Source organism: Marmota marmota, unplaced genomic scaffold, assembly GCF_001458135.2.
Source record: "Marmota marmota marmota unplaced genomic scaffold, marMar, whole genome shotgun sequence".
NCBI classification, from domain to species: Eukaryota; Metazoa; Chordata; class Mammalia; order Rodentia; family Sciuridae; genus Marmota; species Marmota marmota.
Window position 1 is genome coordinate 20,951,259 of NW_025999960.1, and position 16,031 is coordinate 20,967,289.

General features: G+C 32.4%; 3 pseudogenes; all 3 read left to right on the forward strand.

The window, feature by feature from the left end:
- The first annotated feature begins 2,360 nt into the window (after positions 1-2,360).
- LOC107148777 lies at positions 2,361-3,327 on the forward strand (annotated as a pseudogene).
- A 7,064-nt stretch (positions 3,328-10,391) lies between these two features.
- Positions 10,392-11,324, forward strand: LOC107148900 (annotated as a pseudogene).
- A 3,401-nt stretch (positions 11,325-14,725) lies between these two features.
- LOC107148901 lies at positions 14,726-15,680 on the forward strand (annotated as a pseudogene).
- Positions 15,681-16,031: the final 351 nt, after the last annotated feature.

Here is a 16,031-nt window from a genome sequence, read left to right on the forward strand (position 1 = left end):
TTAGCTTTGAAGATAAGATCCTGTCCTTTCAAGAATGAGTAGGGTAAGGACAGAGTTCACAGGAGACTTCAGCATAGTAAAGGTGTGGTGCGTTGGGAGGAAGGACTAGGGGTTCTTATAACATTATACAATGGATACTCCTCCTGTGATGGAAAGAGGTGATTTGGGATGTCATTACAATGAGCCACTCACAATGCTAGTTATAGCTTACTGAAAACTCCACAATCACTTCCAGAAAGATTATTACTAATGAGTATCAGAAAAACAAACTAGCCATGCATAATGTTAATATGCTGTGAATACATAATTTTCTCAGATACAATGATCAAATCCTGCTAGGGATGGGAGTAGAGTGTGTGTACAATCAGGTGATTCCTAGTCTATTGTTGTTATTCTTGTGTAATTCTCCTGGGATAAAATGTATTTGTTCCTATTTATCTAAGATAGCCTTTCACTCATAAGATCATCCCAATCCCAAGGTATTCTTCTCAGTGGTTAGAGAATATTTTATGCATAGAAAATGTCTATACAACTTCCATTAAATGTTAAGCATATTTACAAATGCTTCACATATATTAACTTATTTAAATCTTACAATTATCAAATGAGATTGATTTGTATTGTAGATAAGGAACCTGAGCACTGAGGAGTGATTTTAAGACCTAAAGAGTAAATTGGATTTACAACCAGACATTCCCATTCTTTCATATGGAAATATCTTTGGTAATAACATTAAACTTTACCTCTAAAAAAGCATTAGAACTTATTATTTTTAAAATAAAAATAAAAATGTTAAGGCAAGTTTTCTTGGGGTATGCTTATCTATTTATCTGAGGCCATCCTCAAATATTAATAACAATAATAAGGATATATTGCTTCAATTAGAAAACAAAATAAGTTGACTAGTAATAAACAACATAAAAGTGACACAAGTAGACTAAAATGTCATAAAATCTTGCAAGAGCTTTACATTCAATAAACCTCAGATTCAAACCTTCCAGTGTTCATTGTTTCCTGCTCCTTTCTCCCCTCTATCCTTCATTTCTAGGCTGCTTATGGCAATGGCATCAGGATTTCCAACCTCCAATGAGATAGGAGGAAGAATTGGAAAGTTTTTTAGCATTAGTAAATGTTAGTTGATGGCTAAGGATAAAAAAATCACTTTAAATAATTATATGTCTTTTCCATTTTTGGTAATTTTTAGTGAAACTAAACTATTACCTAAGGGAAAATATCTATAGAGATTGGAGCATTGTCCTAAAAGGAAGATATTTTGCAGACCCAGGTATGAAAGAGAAGACGTAACATTTGGAATCAGAAAAGTCTGGCTAAAACCTTAGTTAGCCCTACCATTTTAAGCTGTATAATACCAAATTATTTTCTTATTACCTTTAAACTTATTTTATGCACACATATTAACTATACATTTTAATGAAAATCAATGTGATATTTCTGTAGATGTATACAACACTCATTGATCATATTCAATGACCCTTCTTCCACTGTCCCATCAACCCATCCCTGCATCCTTCCTAATTGCTACTAATCACTATTCTACTTGGTTGTTTATTTCATTTTGTTTGGTTTTTTAGATTCCGCATATGAGAGAGTACAGTGATACTTGTCTTCCTGGGTCTAGCATATTTCACTAAAAATAATGCACTTCATTCCATCCATTTTGCTGCAAATGATTTCATTCCTCTTTGTGGCTGAATACTACTACTTTGAGTAGACATACTACATTTTATACATCCATTCCTCTGTTGAAGAGCATCTAGGCCCTTAATATTTTACAATTGTGAGTTATGCCACTATAAACATGGGCATCCAGGTATATCTTTAGTATAATGACATCATTTCATTTTTATATATACCCTGTAGTAGCATGGCTGGATCATTTGGTAGTTCTATTTTCAGTTTTTTTGCACCTATGTGCTATCCTTCATAGTGGCTGTACTAATTTACATTCTTACCAACAGTTTATAAGAATTCTTTCTCCACATATTATCCTCAGTATTTCCTAGAGTGTGTGTGTGTGTGTTTGTGTGTGTGTGTGTGTGTGTGTGTGTGTTTGACAATAACCATTCTAACAGTGGTGAGAGGACACCTCACTGGAATATTGATACTAAAGCAGTTTTTAATCTACCTTAACTAAAGAGTTTTTCACTGTAAAAGAGTGGAAATTAAAAGAATTGTTGTCATTATCAGGTGGCTTTCCATTTCCCTTGAAGGTGGAAATGGCATAATATTTCAGCAAAATTCCAGCTTCACATTAGTATATTTATTAATCATCAACACAAGCTTTTTGTTTGCACTTTCTCCTATAGGTTTGACAAGAGCAAACATAAACAACTGAAAACCAGATGAGAAACCACACAGAAATAAGAGCGTTTATCCTCCTGGGACTGTCAGATGAGCCCAGGCTCCAGGTGGTAATATTCATCTTTCTCTTCCTCACCTACATGCTCAGCATCACTGGGAACCTGACCATCATCACCCTTACTCTGCTGGATCCCCATCTTCAGACTCCCATGTATTTCTTCCTCAGGAATTTCTCTCTATTGGAAGTTTCATTCACAACTGTCAGTATACCCAAGTTCCTAAGTACCATTATTTCAGGAGATAAAACCATTTCTTTTAACAACTGTATAGCTCAGTTGTTTTTTTTCATTCTCTTGGGAGTCACTGAATTTTACCTTCTGGCTGCCATGTCCTATGATCGCTACATTGCCATCTGCCAACCTCTGCACTACATGACCATCATGAATCGCAAAGTCTGCACAATGCTGGTCTTTGCTTCCTGGCTGGCCTCATTTTTAATCATCTTCCCTTTGCTCATGATGCTGCTAGAGCTTGATTACTGTAGGTCCAATATCATTGACCATTTTTACCTGTGATTACTTCCCCCTACTCCAACTTTCTTGTTCTGACACTAAATTCCTAGAGATAATGGGGTTTTCCTGTGCTGTGTTTACTCTGATGGTCACTTTGGCCTTAATAATTCTGTCCTACATATATATCATCAGAACGATTTTGAAGATTCCTTCTACTACTCAGAGGACAAAGGCCTTTTCTACGTGTTCTTCCCACGTGATTGTCATCTCCATCTCTTATGGCAGCTGCATTTTTATGTACATTAAACCCTCAGCAAGAGAGAGAGTGTCTCTGAGCAAGGGAGTGGCTGTGCTAAACACCTCAGTGGCTCCTATGCTCAACCCCTTTATTTACAGCCTGAGGAATCAGCAGGTCAAGCAAGCCTTCATGAACATGGCAAGGAAGATTGTGTTTTTTTACAAGTACACGGAAAGACGTGGTGGCTTGAGGTAAAGGCACATTGATGAATAATTAAAAGTACTAGAGAATGAAATTTCAGTAGCCAATTCAAATCAGCATTTCCCTTTGTGTCCTTCTTGTTCATTCACTCTTTTTTCCTAACAAGTTTACTGTCACATTTGTTTAATATATGTCTCACCAAATTTAAATTATTTTTGTATACCTTTCTGACACCATGTTTTTCTGGTGCTTGTTTATTACAACTTCTCAAGCAATAATTATTTTACAAAGAAAATTGCAATTTGAGTTGTGGTCGGAACAAGAAGATACCTCATACACAAGTGACACAAATTACAAAATATTTATATATTTTATTTAATACACACCAAAATATAAATTGTAATTCTGTTTATATTCTATAGAAATTTCCTTGCACTTTTTTCTAGGAAACATCTTAAATGCTACTTACGTGAATGAAAACTGTAAATTTTACTCATTTAAAAAACAATAAATGGTCTAGGATTGGAGCTCGATGGTAAAGGACTTGCCTGGCATGTGCAAGGTCCACCTTTATTCCCCAGCACCACAAAAATAATGATAATAATAACAATAGTTCATAAGTTAAAAATTAAAATAAACCAACAAAAATGCTGCTTGTGTATTCACAAAGTAGCATGGACCATTAATAATGCATCTCTAGATTTAGATGCTAAATAGACTTTCATATTTACAAACCCTACAATTTCTCAGTAGATGCATAGGTAGACACACATAAAAATATATGCATACATATGTATATATACACATACAAGGAAATAATGAACAGATGTTATAGAAAATAATGAAGAAATAAGCATTGAAGCATTGGATACATGGGATAAATTTATTTTCTGAAATTCCATTGTGATTAAGCTCTTTTCTGAATATGAGCATGCCTGTGTTTGCATGTATATGTGTGTATATATATGTGTGTGTTTATATATATATATATATATATATATATAGATAGATAGATAGATAGATAGATATGCTCCTTGAAAATAATCAAAAAATGATATATAAGTATATATATGCATATATATAAAATCTCTTAACATATAGATCTTTTGAACATATTATATGCATGAAAATATATAGATATGGGTATAGGTATCCTCATGTTTTGGGCTTAGAAACAGGGCATATAATCAATTTAGTAGATACTTAAGTAAAATTTTGAAAATTTCTGTCTTGTAAAAAATAAAAGCTTCATTGCAATGAAAAATATTCCATTATATATAAAGTCATGATTTCATTTGTTAAAATTTCTATTCCACACATTATGCTTAAAATACTTAAAAAGTATTTAATAAAGATGTGGGTGTGTCTGTGTGTATGAAAAACTTGAAAATATGGATACTGAGAATTATTTTAACATGTGAGAAAACCTACTGTAATTCTCATCAATGGAGGTACATTTTGAATGTTATAATCAATTGAGAGATTGAGTATGAAATTTGCTGAAAGAGATAAAAAGGGATTCCAAATTTTGGAGGAACATTGTACATGATTTGTAAATTAAATTTCTTCCAAATGAATTGCAATTTTTATGTTAGGAAGTAAATATTTGAAAAACCTATCTTTCTGTAACCTCAAAGTACCTATTTCCCCACAAATAAATAAGGAATATTATCAAATAAATGAAGCATAAATAACATTATGAGGATGAAAACAAATGTGTATGTAGATTACATAGAATAATTACCTATAGTAATTACTACCAGCAATTATTATAATTTTCTCTAGACACAGTGAGATAGTTTTGAACACTTTCAGATAAAATTTATTCATCTTGGAAATTCTATACACCCCTTGAATAGAAACTCCTATTTCCTTTTCTGCCAGTCCTGTAGCATTCTATTTTATGCTTCTATGAGTCTGCTTTAGATACTTCATATAGGTAAAATCATTCAGTGTTTGTACTACAATGATTGGCTTATGTAATTAAGTATATTGTCCTTCAGGTCCATTCTCATTGAACATTATGGTAAGATTAAGTTTTTAAAAAATAGTATGTGTGTGTGTGTGTGTGTGTGTGTGTGTGTGTGTGTATGAAAAACCTTATGCCAGTTACGTTGGGATCCCCACCACAACCTTTCCCCCAATTATTTTGCTTTTCCTGCTGTATAAGACAGCAATCATTTGACCATTGATTTTCTGAATATGGATTATTTCACTAAGCACGATGTTCTCCAGTTCTACTCATTTACCAGCAAATCCATTCTTCTTTCTGACTGGGTAACAACACAAATGTGCCTATATATCACATTTTCTTAATCCATTCATCTGTTGACAGGCACCTAGGCTTGTTTTATCACTTGGGTAATGTGATTTGCACTACTATTAATATTGGTATGCATACATCACTCTCTTGGGCTGATTTTAAATCTTTAAGATAAATTCTGCAGAGTGGAAGAGCTGGGTCTTATAGGTCCCATTCTTAATCATTTTAGGAATCTGCATACTACTTTGCAGAGTCCTTGTATAAATTTGCCATCCCACCTACAACCAAAGAGTGTACCTTTTTCTGCACATCCTCACCAGAATTATTATTATTTGTACTCTTGATGATTTCCATTCTAGTAGAAGTGAGATGAATTCTCAATATAATTTGATTGTGTTTCTCTCATCTCTAGAGATGTTCATTTTTGTGTGTGTATTTGTTGACCATTTGCATTTCATCTTTTGAAAAGTGTATGTTTACTTCTTTTGCCCATTTATTAATTAAGGTATTTGTTTTACTGGTGCTAAGTGTTTGAGTTCTTTGTATATTCTTGGTATTAATCCCCTGTCAGAGGAGTTGCAGGCAACAATTTTCTCCCATTCTGTGGGCTCTTCTCTTCATGCTCTTAACTGTTCCCTTTGTTGTTTGGAAGCTATTCAGTTTTGATTCCTTCTTACTCATTTATCTGGGTTTTATTTTGTGAGTTTTATAGGCCTTCTTAAGGAAGTTGGTGCCTGCACCAATATATTGAGTTATTGACCATATGTTTTCTTCTAACAGTTGCAAAGTTTATGGTCTAATTCCTAGGTCTTTGGTTCACTTTGAGATGTGCGAGAGATCAGTATCTCATTTCATTACTCTACATATGGCTGAGCAGTTTTCCTACCACCATTTTTTAAAGAGGCTATCTTTTCTCCAACATATATTTTTGACACCTTTGTGAAGTATCAGATGATTCTGTCTTTGTGGGTTTGTCTCTGTGATTTTATTCTATTCCATTGGTCTTTATGTCAATTTTAATGCTAACAACAAGTTGTTTCTGTTACTATAAGTCCATAGTATAATTTGAGATCAGGTATTATGATTTGTTCACCCATGCTATTCTTTGCTCAGGATTGCTTTTGTTATTCTGGGTCTCTTAGTCTTCCAAATGAATTTCTGGAATGTTTTTTTTTTTCTAGTTCTGTGAATAATTTTATTGGTACTCTGATGGAGGTTGCATTAAGTCTGTATGTTGCTTTTGATAGTATGGCCACTTTGACAATATTAATTAGCCTATCCAAGAACATAGGAGGCTTTTCTATCTTCTAAGATCTTCTTCATTTTTTTTTCACAGAGTTCCATAATTTTCATCATAGAGCTCCTTCTTTCTCAACAATATCACCATTGGAGTATAGAAAAGCTATTGATTTATTAATGTTGGTCTTCAATTCTGATATTTTGCTGAATTATTTATCAGCTCTCTGAGTTTTCTCGTGGAGCTAGCTTTCTTTCTTTCTTTCTTTCTTTCTTTCTTTCTTTCTTTCTTTCTTTCTTTCTTTTCCAGGGCAAGTCTTATAGATTTAGGATCATATCGTCAGCAAATAGAAACAATTAGACTTCTTCCTGTATATATATTTCTTAATTTCCTTCTTTTGCCTGATTGTTCTGGTTGGCTCAACATATATAAAACAACAAATGTGATTTGCCACATAAATAGAATTATAATAACATTTAAACAGATGTAGAAAAACGTTAGACAAAATCCAGCACCCATTCATGTTGAAAATGCTGAAGCAACTAGGGACAGAAGAAATTTACCTTAACATTTTAAAGGATGTATATGACAAAATTAAGGACAGAGTCTTATCTCAGATAACCATTCCCAATTGTGTAAGAAGACAGCAGGAAAGTGCTGTATTATGAATCTGGAAAATGATGTAGTAGATTAGAAGAAAGCCGTCAAAATTTAAAATGTATGTTCAAAAAACATCAACAGAACAAAACAAAAGCAAAACAAACAAACAACACTTTGCTCATAACTGAAGCACTCCAAAGAGGTCAGATTGTTAATTTTAATTTTCTGTGATATGTTTATGTCAAATACTAATGTGATCTAATAGAATTTCAAAGTTATAAATTCATATTTCCATATGATTCAACATAATATACTTGAGAACCAACTCAGAATACTGAATAGACAACAGAGAAAGCATTTATCTGATCTTTTCTCTAGAAGTTGTAATAATAATAAGCAAATGGTAAATGATACATTGGAAATATTACAATTTTGTAGCACATAATGAACTAATGGAGTCAACTGTTCATCACAAATGGGCTGCTCAGAAAATATTGAAAACGTTGTTAAGCATGTATTCCCTTTCTGAAACAGTTTTAAAAGAACAAAGGGAAAAATGCTATTAACCTGAATTAAATATCTAAATCTAACTATTTACTATGGGAGATTTATATATATTGAATGATTTTTATTACATTATATGTTATTAGTTTGTTTAATTATATATTAAATATACGTGCTATTATCTAATGTTATGATTTGGATATGAAGGGTTCCATTAAATTCATATAAAAGAAAATAAAGGAATGTTCAGAGGTTAAATGATTAGATGATGATAGCTGGAAAGTCATCAGTGGATTAATACATTTGATGGATGAATAATTTGAATATAATACTGAATGGTCACTACAGGCTGGTAGGATTGGAGTGGAGGAAGTATATCACAGGGGTCATGCCCTTGAGGACTTTATCTTGTTTCCTCAGATCCTCTCCTGCCCCTTCTCTGTCTCCTTTCTCTCTCACTCTTTCTTCTCCTCCTCCTCTGTCTTGGCTTCCATGAGGTGAGAAGTTCTACTCCACCAGGGCTCTTTCACCATGACATTCTGCCTCACTGGGGCCCAGAGTAATGACCTTTGCTGACCATGAACTGAACTTCTAAAACCATGAAGCCCAAATCACATTCCTCCTTTAAGTTAGTGTTGTCAGGTATATGAACCACAGCAATGAAAAACAAACACATCTGATATTATATTTTCGTTGTCGAAATATTTGAGAAGCATGAAGAACGTGAAAGAGAATAATATGTGTAATCCACCAGCCAGAATGTCATATAAATGAAGGTTAATCATTTTGTGGTTATTTCCTATTAAAATATTGAAGTGATGATAAATAAAGGTAAAGCCAAGATGTGTAGAAAGATGAGGAAATTTGACAAAGCAATTAAAAATTGGAGTCTACAATGAAGATGAAATCAGCTAAAGTATGTAATAACATTTTGTTAATTATGAAAAAAATATGTACTTCATAATAGTTATTTTTAAACTGACCATTATAGAATAACCTTTAGTTTACAGGGGACCAACATCTAACAAAGTATTAACAATCAAAAAGGATTATGTAGACATTTTTTATATTTAAAAATATGATTAAATATTTGATTTAGAATTCAGGTTTTGTAACAAAGTATGCTTCATAGTTATTTTTATTGCTTATGAAATATTACATACTAATAAAATATTAAGTAATCACAACTAATGGAAATATAAGTTTGTCTAAGACAGCATTGTAGATTCTCTGTGGAATTCAAAAATACCATTCTCAAGGGAGATCCACAATAGAGAAGAGTTAGGAGGTTTCTGAGAAACTGAAGGATGGCTAACAAAAATCCCTCGAGGTTGATAAGACAGCAGAGATGTGGCCTGGCCTTTGTCTTGTTCCCAGGAGATTAAACCTTTGGAAAACAAACCAAGTAGAGTTAAACTATTTGAGATAAAATGTACAATCAGTTGGAAGCAGTATTGTGATTTAATAATCTAAACTCATAATACCCAATTTTATCATATGTTTTTCTGTTCTTTCTTTAAATATTACTTTTTTAAAATTCTAGATAAAATTAGTGGAGGGGAACATAGTATATTGTCACATTTTCTGAAAGTTTTGACATTGCATCTTTATTTCCTAAAATACTTCCCTTCCATCCTCATAAAATAGAGAAAATATAAAATCAAATTTGATTAGTGTGAACATTGCTAGTGTCTGACAAAACAGCAATGATTTTACATTCTGTCCTTCACAGCAGAAATTTGAACATCTACAATATGGAAAAGACAGCTATCAGGACTTAGCAGACTAAATCCACAGAATAGCATACCTCTCCTGTGTTTGAAGAGCTGGGGGCTAACTGAATGGGTTAAGGTGAATTGAAGATGTTTTCCTGTACACTTCTAGACATCCTTGTGGATGAGTGAATCAGTGGAATGAATGGCTCATGTAAGACAAAATGACAAATCAAGAAAACACTTTTCCATAAAACTTATCAGATAAGGAAGGATGATATTCAAATGGAAAATAAACTGTGCTATAACCCAAGTGACAGAGCTGCTAAAATCTAAGGCAAGTACTTTTGAAATTATGATTCAAAGGAAAGTGAAAAATAAATAACATGTTCTTTTAAGCTCAAACTGAAAAAAAGTTTGTATACTGTGTGCCTGCATGTATGTGCACACACACACACACACACACACACACTTCTAACAAATCATCAAAGACATCAAACTTTACAGATTTTGAGAGAATTATAATATAAATCAGTAAGTGAACATGTTTCCTGGTTACTACATTAAATAGTCATATTATTACAAATAATATTATTACAAATATGTATTAAAATATAATGAAAAGAAGATGATCAAAATTGTTACAGATTGTGGAACATATTTTAGAATTATATCAATAAGGACTGTACTGATCATAATAAATTATACCTTTCTTCTCTATTTAATTCTGTTGTACCCCCAATACCTTTAAAAGAGGAAAAAGGAGAGACTAAGAAACAAGAACAAAGAGAAAGAGAGAGAGATGAACCACACAGAGATCACAGAATGTGCTTCTAGGCCTTTCTAATTATCCTGAGCTTCAGATTGGAATTTTTATCTTTTTATTTATCACTTACATATTAAATGTCACTGGGAATCTGACTATCATCACTCTAATCTTGGTGGAATCCCCTCTACAGACTACCATGCATTTCTTCCTCCAGAACTTCTCTTTCTTAGAGATCTCATTTACAACTCTGTCTATCCGTAGTTTTCTAAGTGCTATTCTCACCCAGGATAAGACCATTTCCTATAACAATTGTGCAGCACAACTCTTTTTCTTTACTTTCATGGGAGTGACAGAATTTTAAATTTTCACTGCCATGTCCTACGACCACTAGGTTGCCATCTGCAAGCCCCTTCATTACACAACCATTATGAGCAGGAAACTCTGCACCCTGCTTGTGCTGTGTGCCTGGGTGGGTGGGTTTCTGACCATTTTCCCACCCCTGATGCTTCTGCTTCAGCTGGGTTACTGTGCTTCCAAGGTCATTGATCACTTTGCATGTGATTATTTTCCCCACTTACAATTGTCTTGCTCAGATACATGGCTCCTAGAAACATTGCTTTCTACTTTGCTCTGGTTACTTTGCTATTCACTTTGGCATTAGTGGTTTTATCTTACATGTACATTTCCAGGACAGTTTTGAGAATTCCGTCTGCCAGTCAGAGAAAAAAGGCTTTCTCCACCTGTTCCTCTCACATGATTGTCATTTCTATTTCATATGGAAGTTGTATATTCATGTATGTTAATCCCTCTGCCAAAGAAAAGGCATCACTGACTAAAGGAGTAGTTATTCTCAACACCTCTGTTGCCCCCAAGTTGAACCCTTTCATCTACATCCTGAGGAACCAGCAAGTAAAGCAAGCCTTCAAGGATGTGCTCCACAGGGCAGGGTATTCTACAAATAAATGAAAGAAAATTTGTCAAAAGTAAGGGACACTGTAAGAAACAACTTAGTAAAATCTCAAAATTCATAAATATCTTTATTAAGTATCCTTGTTCTCTAATGGTTTCTTTATATGCCACATTATATTTGACTGGAGATTTCCCGAGTCCATTTTTCCACACCCACACCCAAGTATATCCAACATATTGTTTACTGAGTATTTAAAAATATGCTGAAATTTTCCCCTACAGAATTTTCTTGAAATGGTATGTATTTATATAAAACATAATCTATGATATGGTAAAGAGTTTTAATTCTGTGTATATCACTCCATAAAAGGCACATGTGTCGCTATGTTGTACTTCAGATGCATAACTTTAAATTCTGTGTAATTTCTCCCATGTTTTCAAAGTGAATATTGATAATGTCACAATGTTTTTAGATTCTACATGGTCTATATCTTGGTTTATTAAATATAATGTAATGTTCTATTACATTATATCTTAAATATCGGGTTGTAAACTTTGTGAAATTGAAGGGCACCACTTTCTTTTTCTCTTTAAATTGAGTTCCTCATTAAATACACAAAATAAATTTAGGATTCACTATAATTATGTTAGTCATATGAACATCAACTCAATAATTAAATTTTTGTCATGAGTTATCAGTTAATAGTTAGACCACAGGATAATTTCAACTTCAATTGTTTCTCTTTAAGTAATATTGATTAGAAAACTTTAAGACTAATACACTTTATTTCTAAATTTATGGACTACTGTAATTTACAAAGTAAATATAAAAATTGTTTTAATTATTTATAAAATAAAAATCATTACATGAATTCTAATACATTCCAAAGGATTCTTAGTCTTTATATCTCAATAGTCTGCTAAAATCTGGAAATCAAAGGATTCCAATACAAGAAATTAAAATAGTAATGCCTCTCTGAGAAATTAAATGTTTAGGAATTTTTGTGATTTAAAGATGAATGCATGCCATTAGTCATAAATTCAACACAACTCAGTGCTATTTTATTTTTCTATGAATTAACTAGTTGCTTACTCAACTTTTCCTATTCTCTCTCTTCTATCCTACTTTCAAATACTGTCAAATTTTAACCTATCAGTGATTGCACTTTTGAAATTTTATATCACATGATTTGCATACTTGTGATATTCGTGTTATATATGAAAAATAAGAAGAAATTGCTAAATGGAAAATGTGTGTTACATATATACTTATGCATGATATATGAATGTTATACTTTTCTTGTCATAAAACTTATATCTCTCAGTGTAGAACAATTTTGAATACATAAGTTTAAGTATTTAATACCAGATTTCTAACTATTTATTTTCTTGGCTCACAACTATTCCTGCAGTAAGAGGTTGTCATATTATAACTATAAGCAACAATTCAATGAAAGTATATGATACAGTGAAAGGAAGTAAATGTAACTTTTACCAAATATTGCTATAACATTAGATATGGGCATAAGAATTCTCTCCCTAAATGTAAATGATGATAGAAGGATAACTCTCATCAGAGATCCTTAACACTGGTCATTTCGGAAGACACTTAAGTCAGACTAGAAACTCAAGCAGCATTTTCTAACATATCCCTATGTTATTGTGAGGAAGATCTGATGAGGTTGCCAAAATTTAAGGAATGCAAATATGCTAACGTTCTTAAAGATCCAGAATTTCTCAAAGAAAAAAGCCATAAGTTCAAATAACCATAGGAGAATCAAATTCTAAATCAAACTTTTATACATCCAATACCACATGTTATTTATATACTTACTTTATTAACATCAATACAGGTACTGACTTATCAATATTTTTTTAAATTTTTTTTAGTTGTCAATGAACTTTCTTTTATTTATTTATACGTGGTGCTGAGAATTGAACCGAGTGCCTCACACATGTTAGGAAAGCACTCTACCACTGAGCCACAATCCTAGCCCTGGTCTTTTTTATTAATATTGATAAGACAGTTGAGGCTGGGGTTGTGAGTTCAATTCTCAGCATCACATATAAATAAATAAAATAAAGTTGCATTGACGACTAAAAATAAAAATTAAAAAAGATATGTCAATGGTTCATTTATATCTTTTAGTGATGAGTTTACTTGGCAATCTTTTTTTACTTAATGAATTCCCAAAGTTATAAGACACAGATAAAAATAAGCCAGCTCCATTTGTATAGCATACATAGATAGAAATAGTTCTTATTTTATATTGTTCAAATCAACATTTGCCAGAAAATGTAAAATCATCAAGAAAGACTAGAAAGTTAGCTTGTTATTATTCAATTATTTAATTTTTAATATTACGAGGGTTCTAAATCTGCAACTGTATATGCAAACTGTATTTTGAAAGGTACAAATGAAATAGAATATGTATTAAATTAAAGAATAACAAACTTATTTGTTATTTATTACTGGAAATATCATCAACAGCGTCCCAAGACAAGAACACAGCAACAGGCCTGGTTTGGTTTTTTTTTTTTATTTATTTTTCCTTATGTTTCAATGTTATGCTGTGATAGAAATGGGATCCTCTATCTGAAAGTGGGCATTCTCTATCTGAAAGAATATCTTCTTCCCAGCAGATTTTAATTTGATCATCCACTTGTTCATTTGCTACAGCAATATTGAAAAAATAACGAAACCATGTATTTTATAAATGAAAAATTTTCTAGGCAATGATTTGTTTTGGGAAAAGAAGTTTCCCTTTCTTGTCCTTTTAGTCTTTTTACCAGAAAAGTAAATGAGGCACAGAGGGTAATTACATTAGCCAAACCTTAAAATAGGAAATTTAGGAAATAATATTAACACATTTTCCAAATAAACGTGTAGTTTCTAAAGTAGATGATTATTACAGTGACAGGTTGTTAAACCTGTGAAAGTTGCCTAAAGTACATGGGCTTGAGTTTCTCAAAATATAATATCTGAAAGTAAGCTGAAATAAACTTTGAAGACTTTTCAAACTCTTCTTTCAATTGTATTGTATTCTAGACTAGCTTTGTAAGATTGAGGAAAGAAAAACATCAATTACAATATTTTCAACAGTTTTATGAATTAAACATTTGTTTGTAAATAATTATAAACTAAATTTTAAAGACATACTGAAAGATATAGCTTCTATTTAAATATTATCACCATAAGCTTTTACCTATGGTCTGTAACAATATATTTTCAATGAAGAGAGTTCAATATTTAACTTCTGCTAATACAAGTTATTTGGATGTGAGATACAATGGAAATGGGAGGGTGTTACTGTGAACACAAGGTTTTATTTTATTTCACATAAAACTCATCTTTATGAATCTTTTTAAAGTGTTATCTTCAATCTCATGCTAATATTTTTACATTATAGGGGAACTTATATTTTTATGTTCTAAAGAGGAGAAAAAAAGGATTGACAATGAAAAACCACACTGTACTCACAGAATTCATTCTAGTAGGGCTAACAGGTGATCCTGAGTTCCAGGTTGTGATTTTTATCTGTTTAATTATCACATATATATTGAGTGTCACTGGAAATATGACAATCATCACTCTCACCTTGGTGGACTCCCATCTACAGACTCCTATGTATTTCTTTTCAGGAACCTCTCTGTATTAGAAATCATCTTTACAACTGTCTGTATCCCTGGATTCCTGGGCACAATTATTACTAAGGACAAATCAATTTCATATAATAATTGCACAGCTCAAAAAAATTGCACAGCTCAGTTGTTTATCTCCATCTTCTTGAGTATAACTGAATTTTACCTTCTAACGGCCATGCCCTATGATCGCTGTATAGCCATCTGCAAACCCCTGCATTATACCACCATCATGAACAAGAGAGTCTGCATATTGCTTGTCTTTTGTGCTTGGTTGGCAGAATTCCTAAACATCTTCCCACCAGTTATTCTTTTTTTCCAATTAGATTACTGTGGTTCCAATGACATTGATCACTTTGCTTGTGACCATTTCTTTCTATTGCAATTATCCTGCTCAGACAAATGGCTCTAGAAGTGATTGAATTTTCCTCTGCAGTAGTGATTCTGCTTTTCACTTTGGCATTAATAAATCTATCCTACATGTTCATCATGAGGACAATACTGATATTCCCTTTTGCCAGTCAGAGAAAAAAGGCATTTTCCACGTGTTCCTCTCACATGATTGTCATTTCCATCTCTTATGGAAGTTGCATATTTATTTATCTTAATCCCTCTGCAAAAGAAAGAGCATCATTGACCAAAGGGGTTGCTATTCTAACTACCTCTGTTGTTCTCATGATGAATCCATTTATATACACACTGAGGAATCAGCAAGTGAAGCAAGCCTCTAAGGCCACCATCCAGAAAGTGATGCTTCTCTCTGGTAAATGAAATTATTAGTAATGTTAGGAAAAATAAGTTTCTTATAAATGTTTTCTGTTATGTACAACCTCCCCAAACTTTCCTTCATTTATGGTTGTTAGGATTTTTCTTCCCCATGTCCTTCTTAAAATTTCCCCCATATTGTTCTTAATAAATTCTATAAAGCTAAATATTTCTTCAGAATTTTCTAATATTTCAAATATTTTATTCAAATGTATTTGGGCAAAGGAGAAAAACTGGATTAATGACTGTAATTTTAAATAGAAGTAGTTTGCTTTGGAACAGACAAAGGACATTTAGTTTGATGGAAAGTGGGTCAAGATAAATGTGGACTTCAGAAATTTTCATTCTTACCTGGTA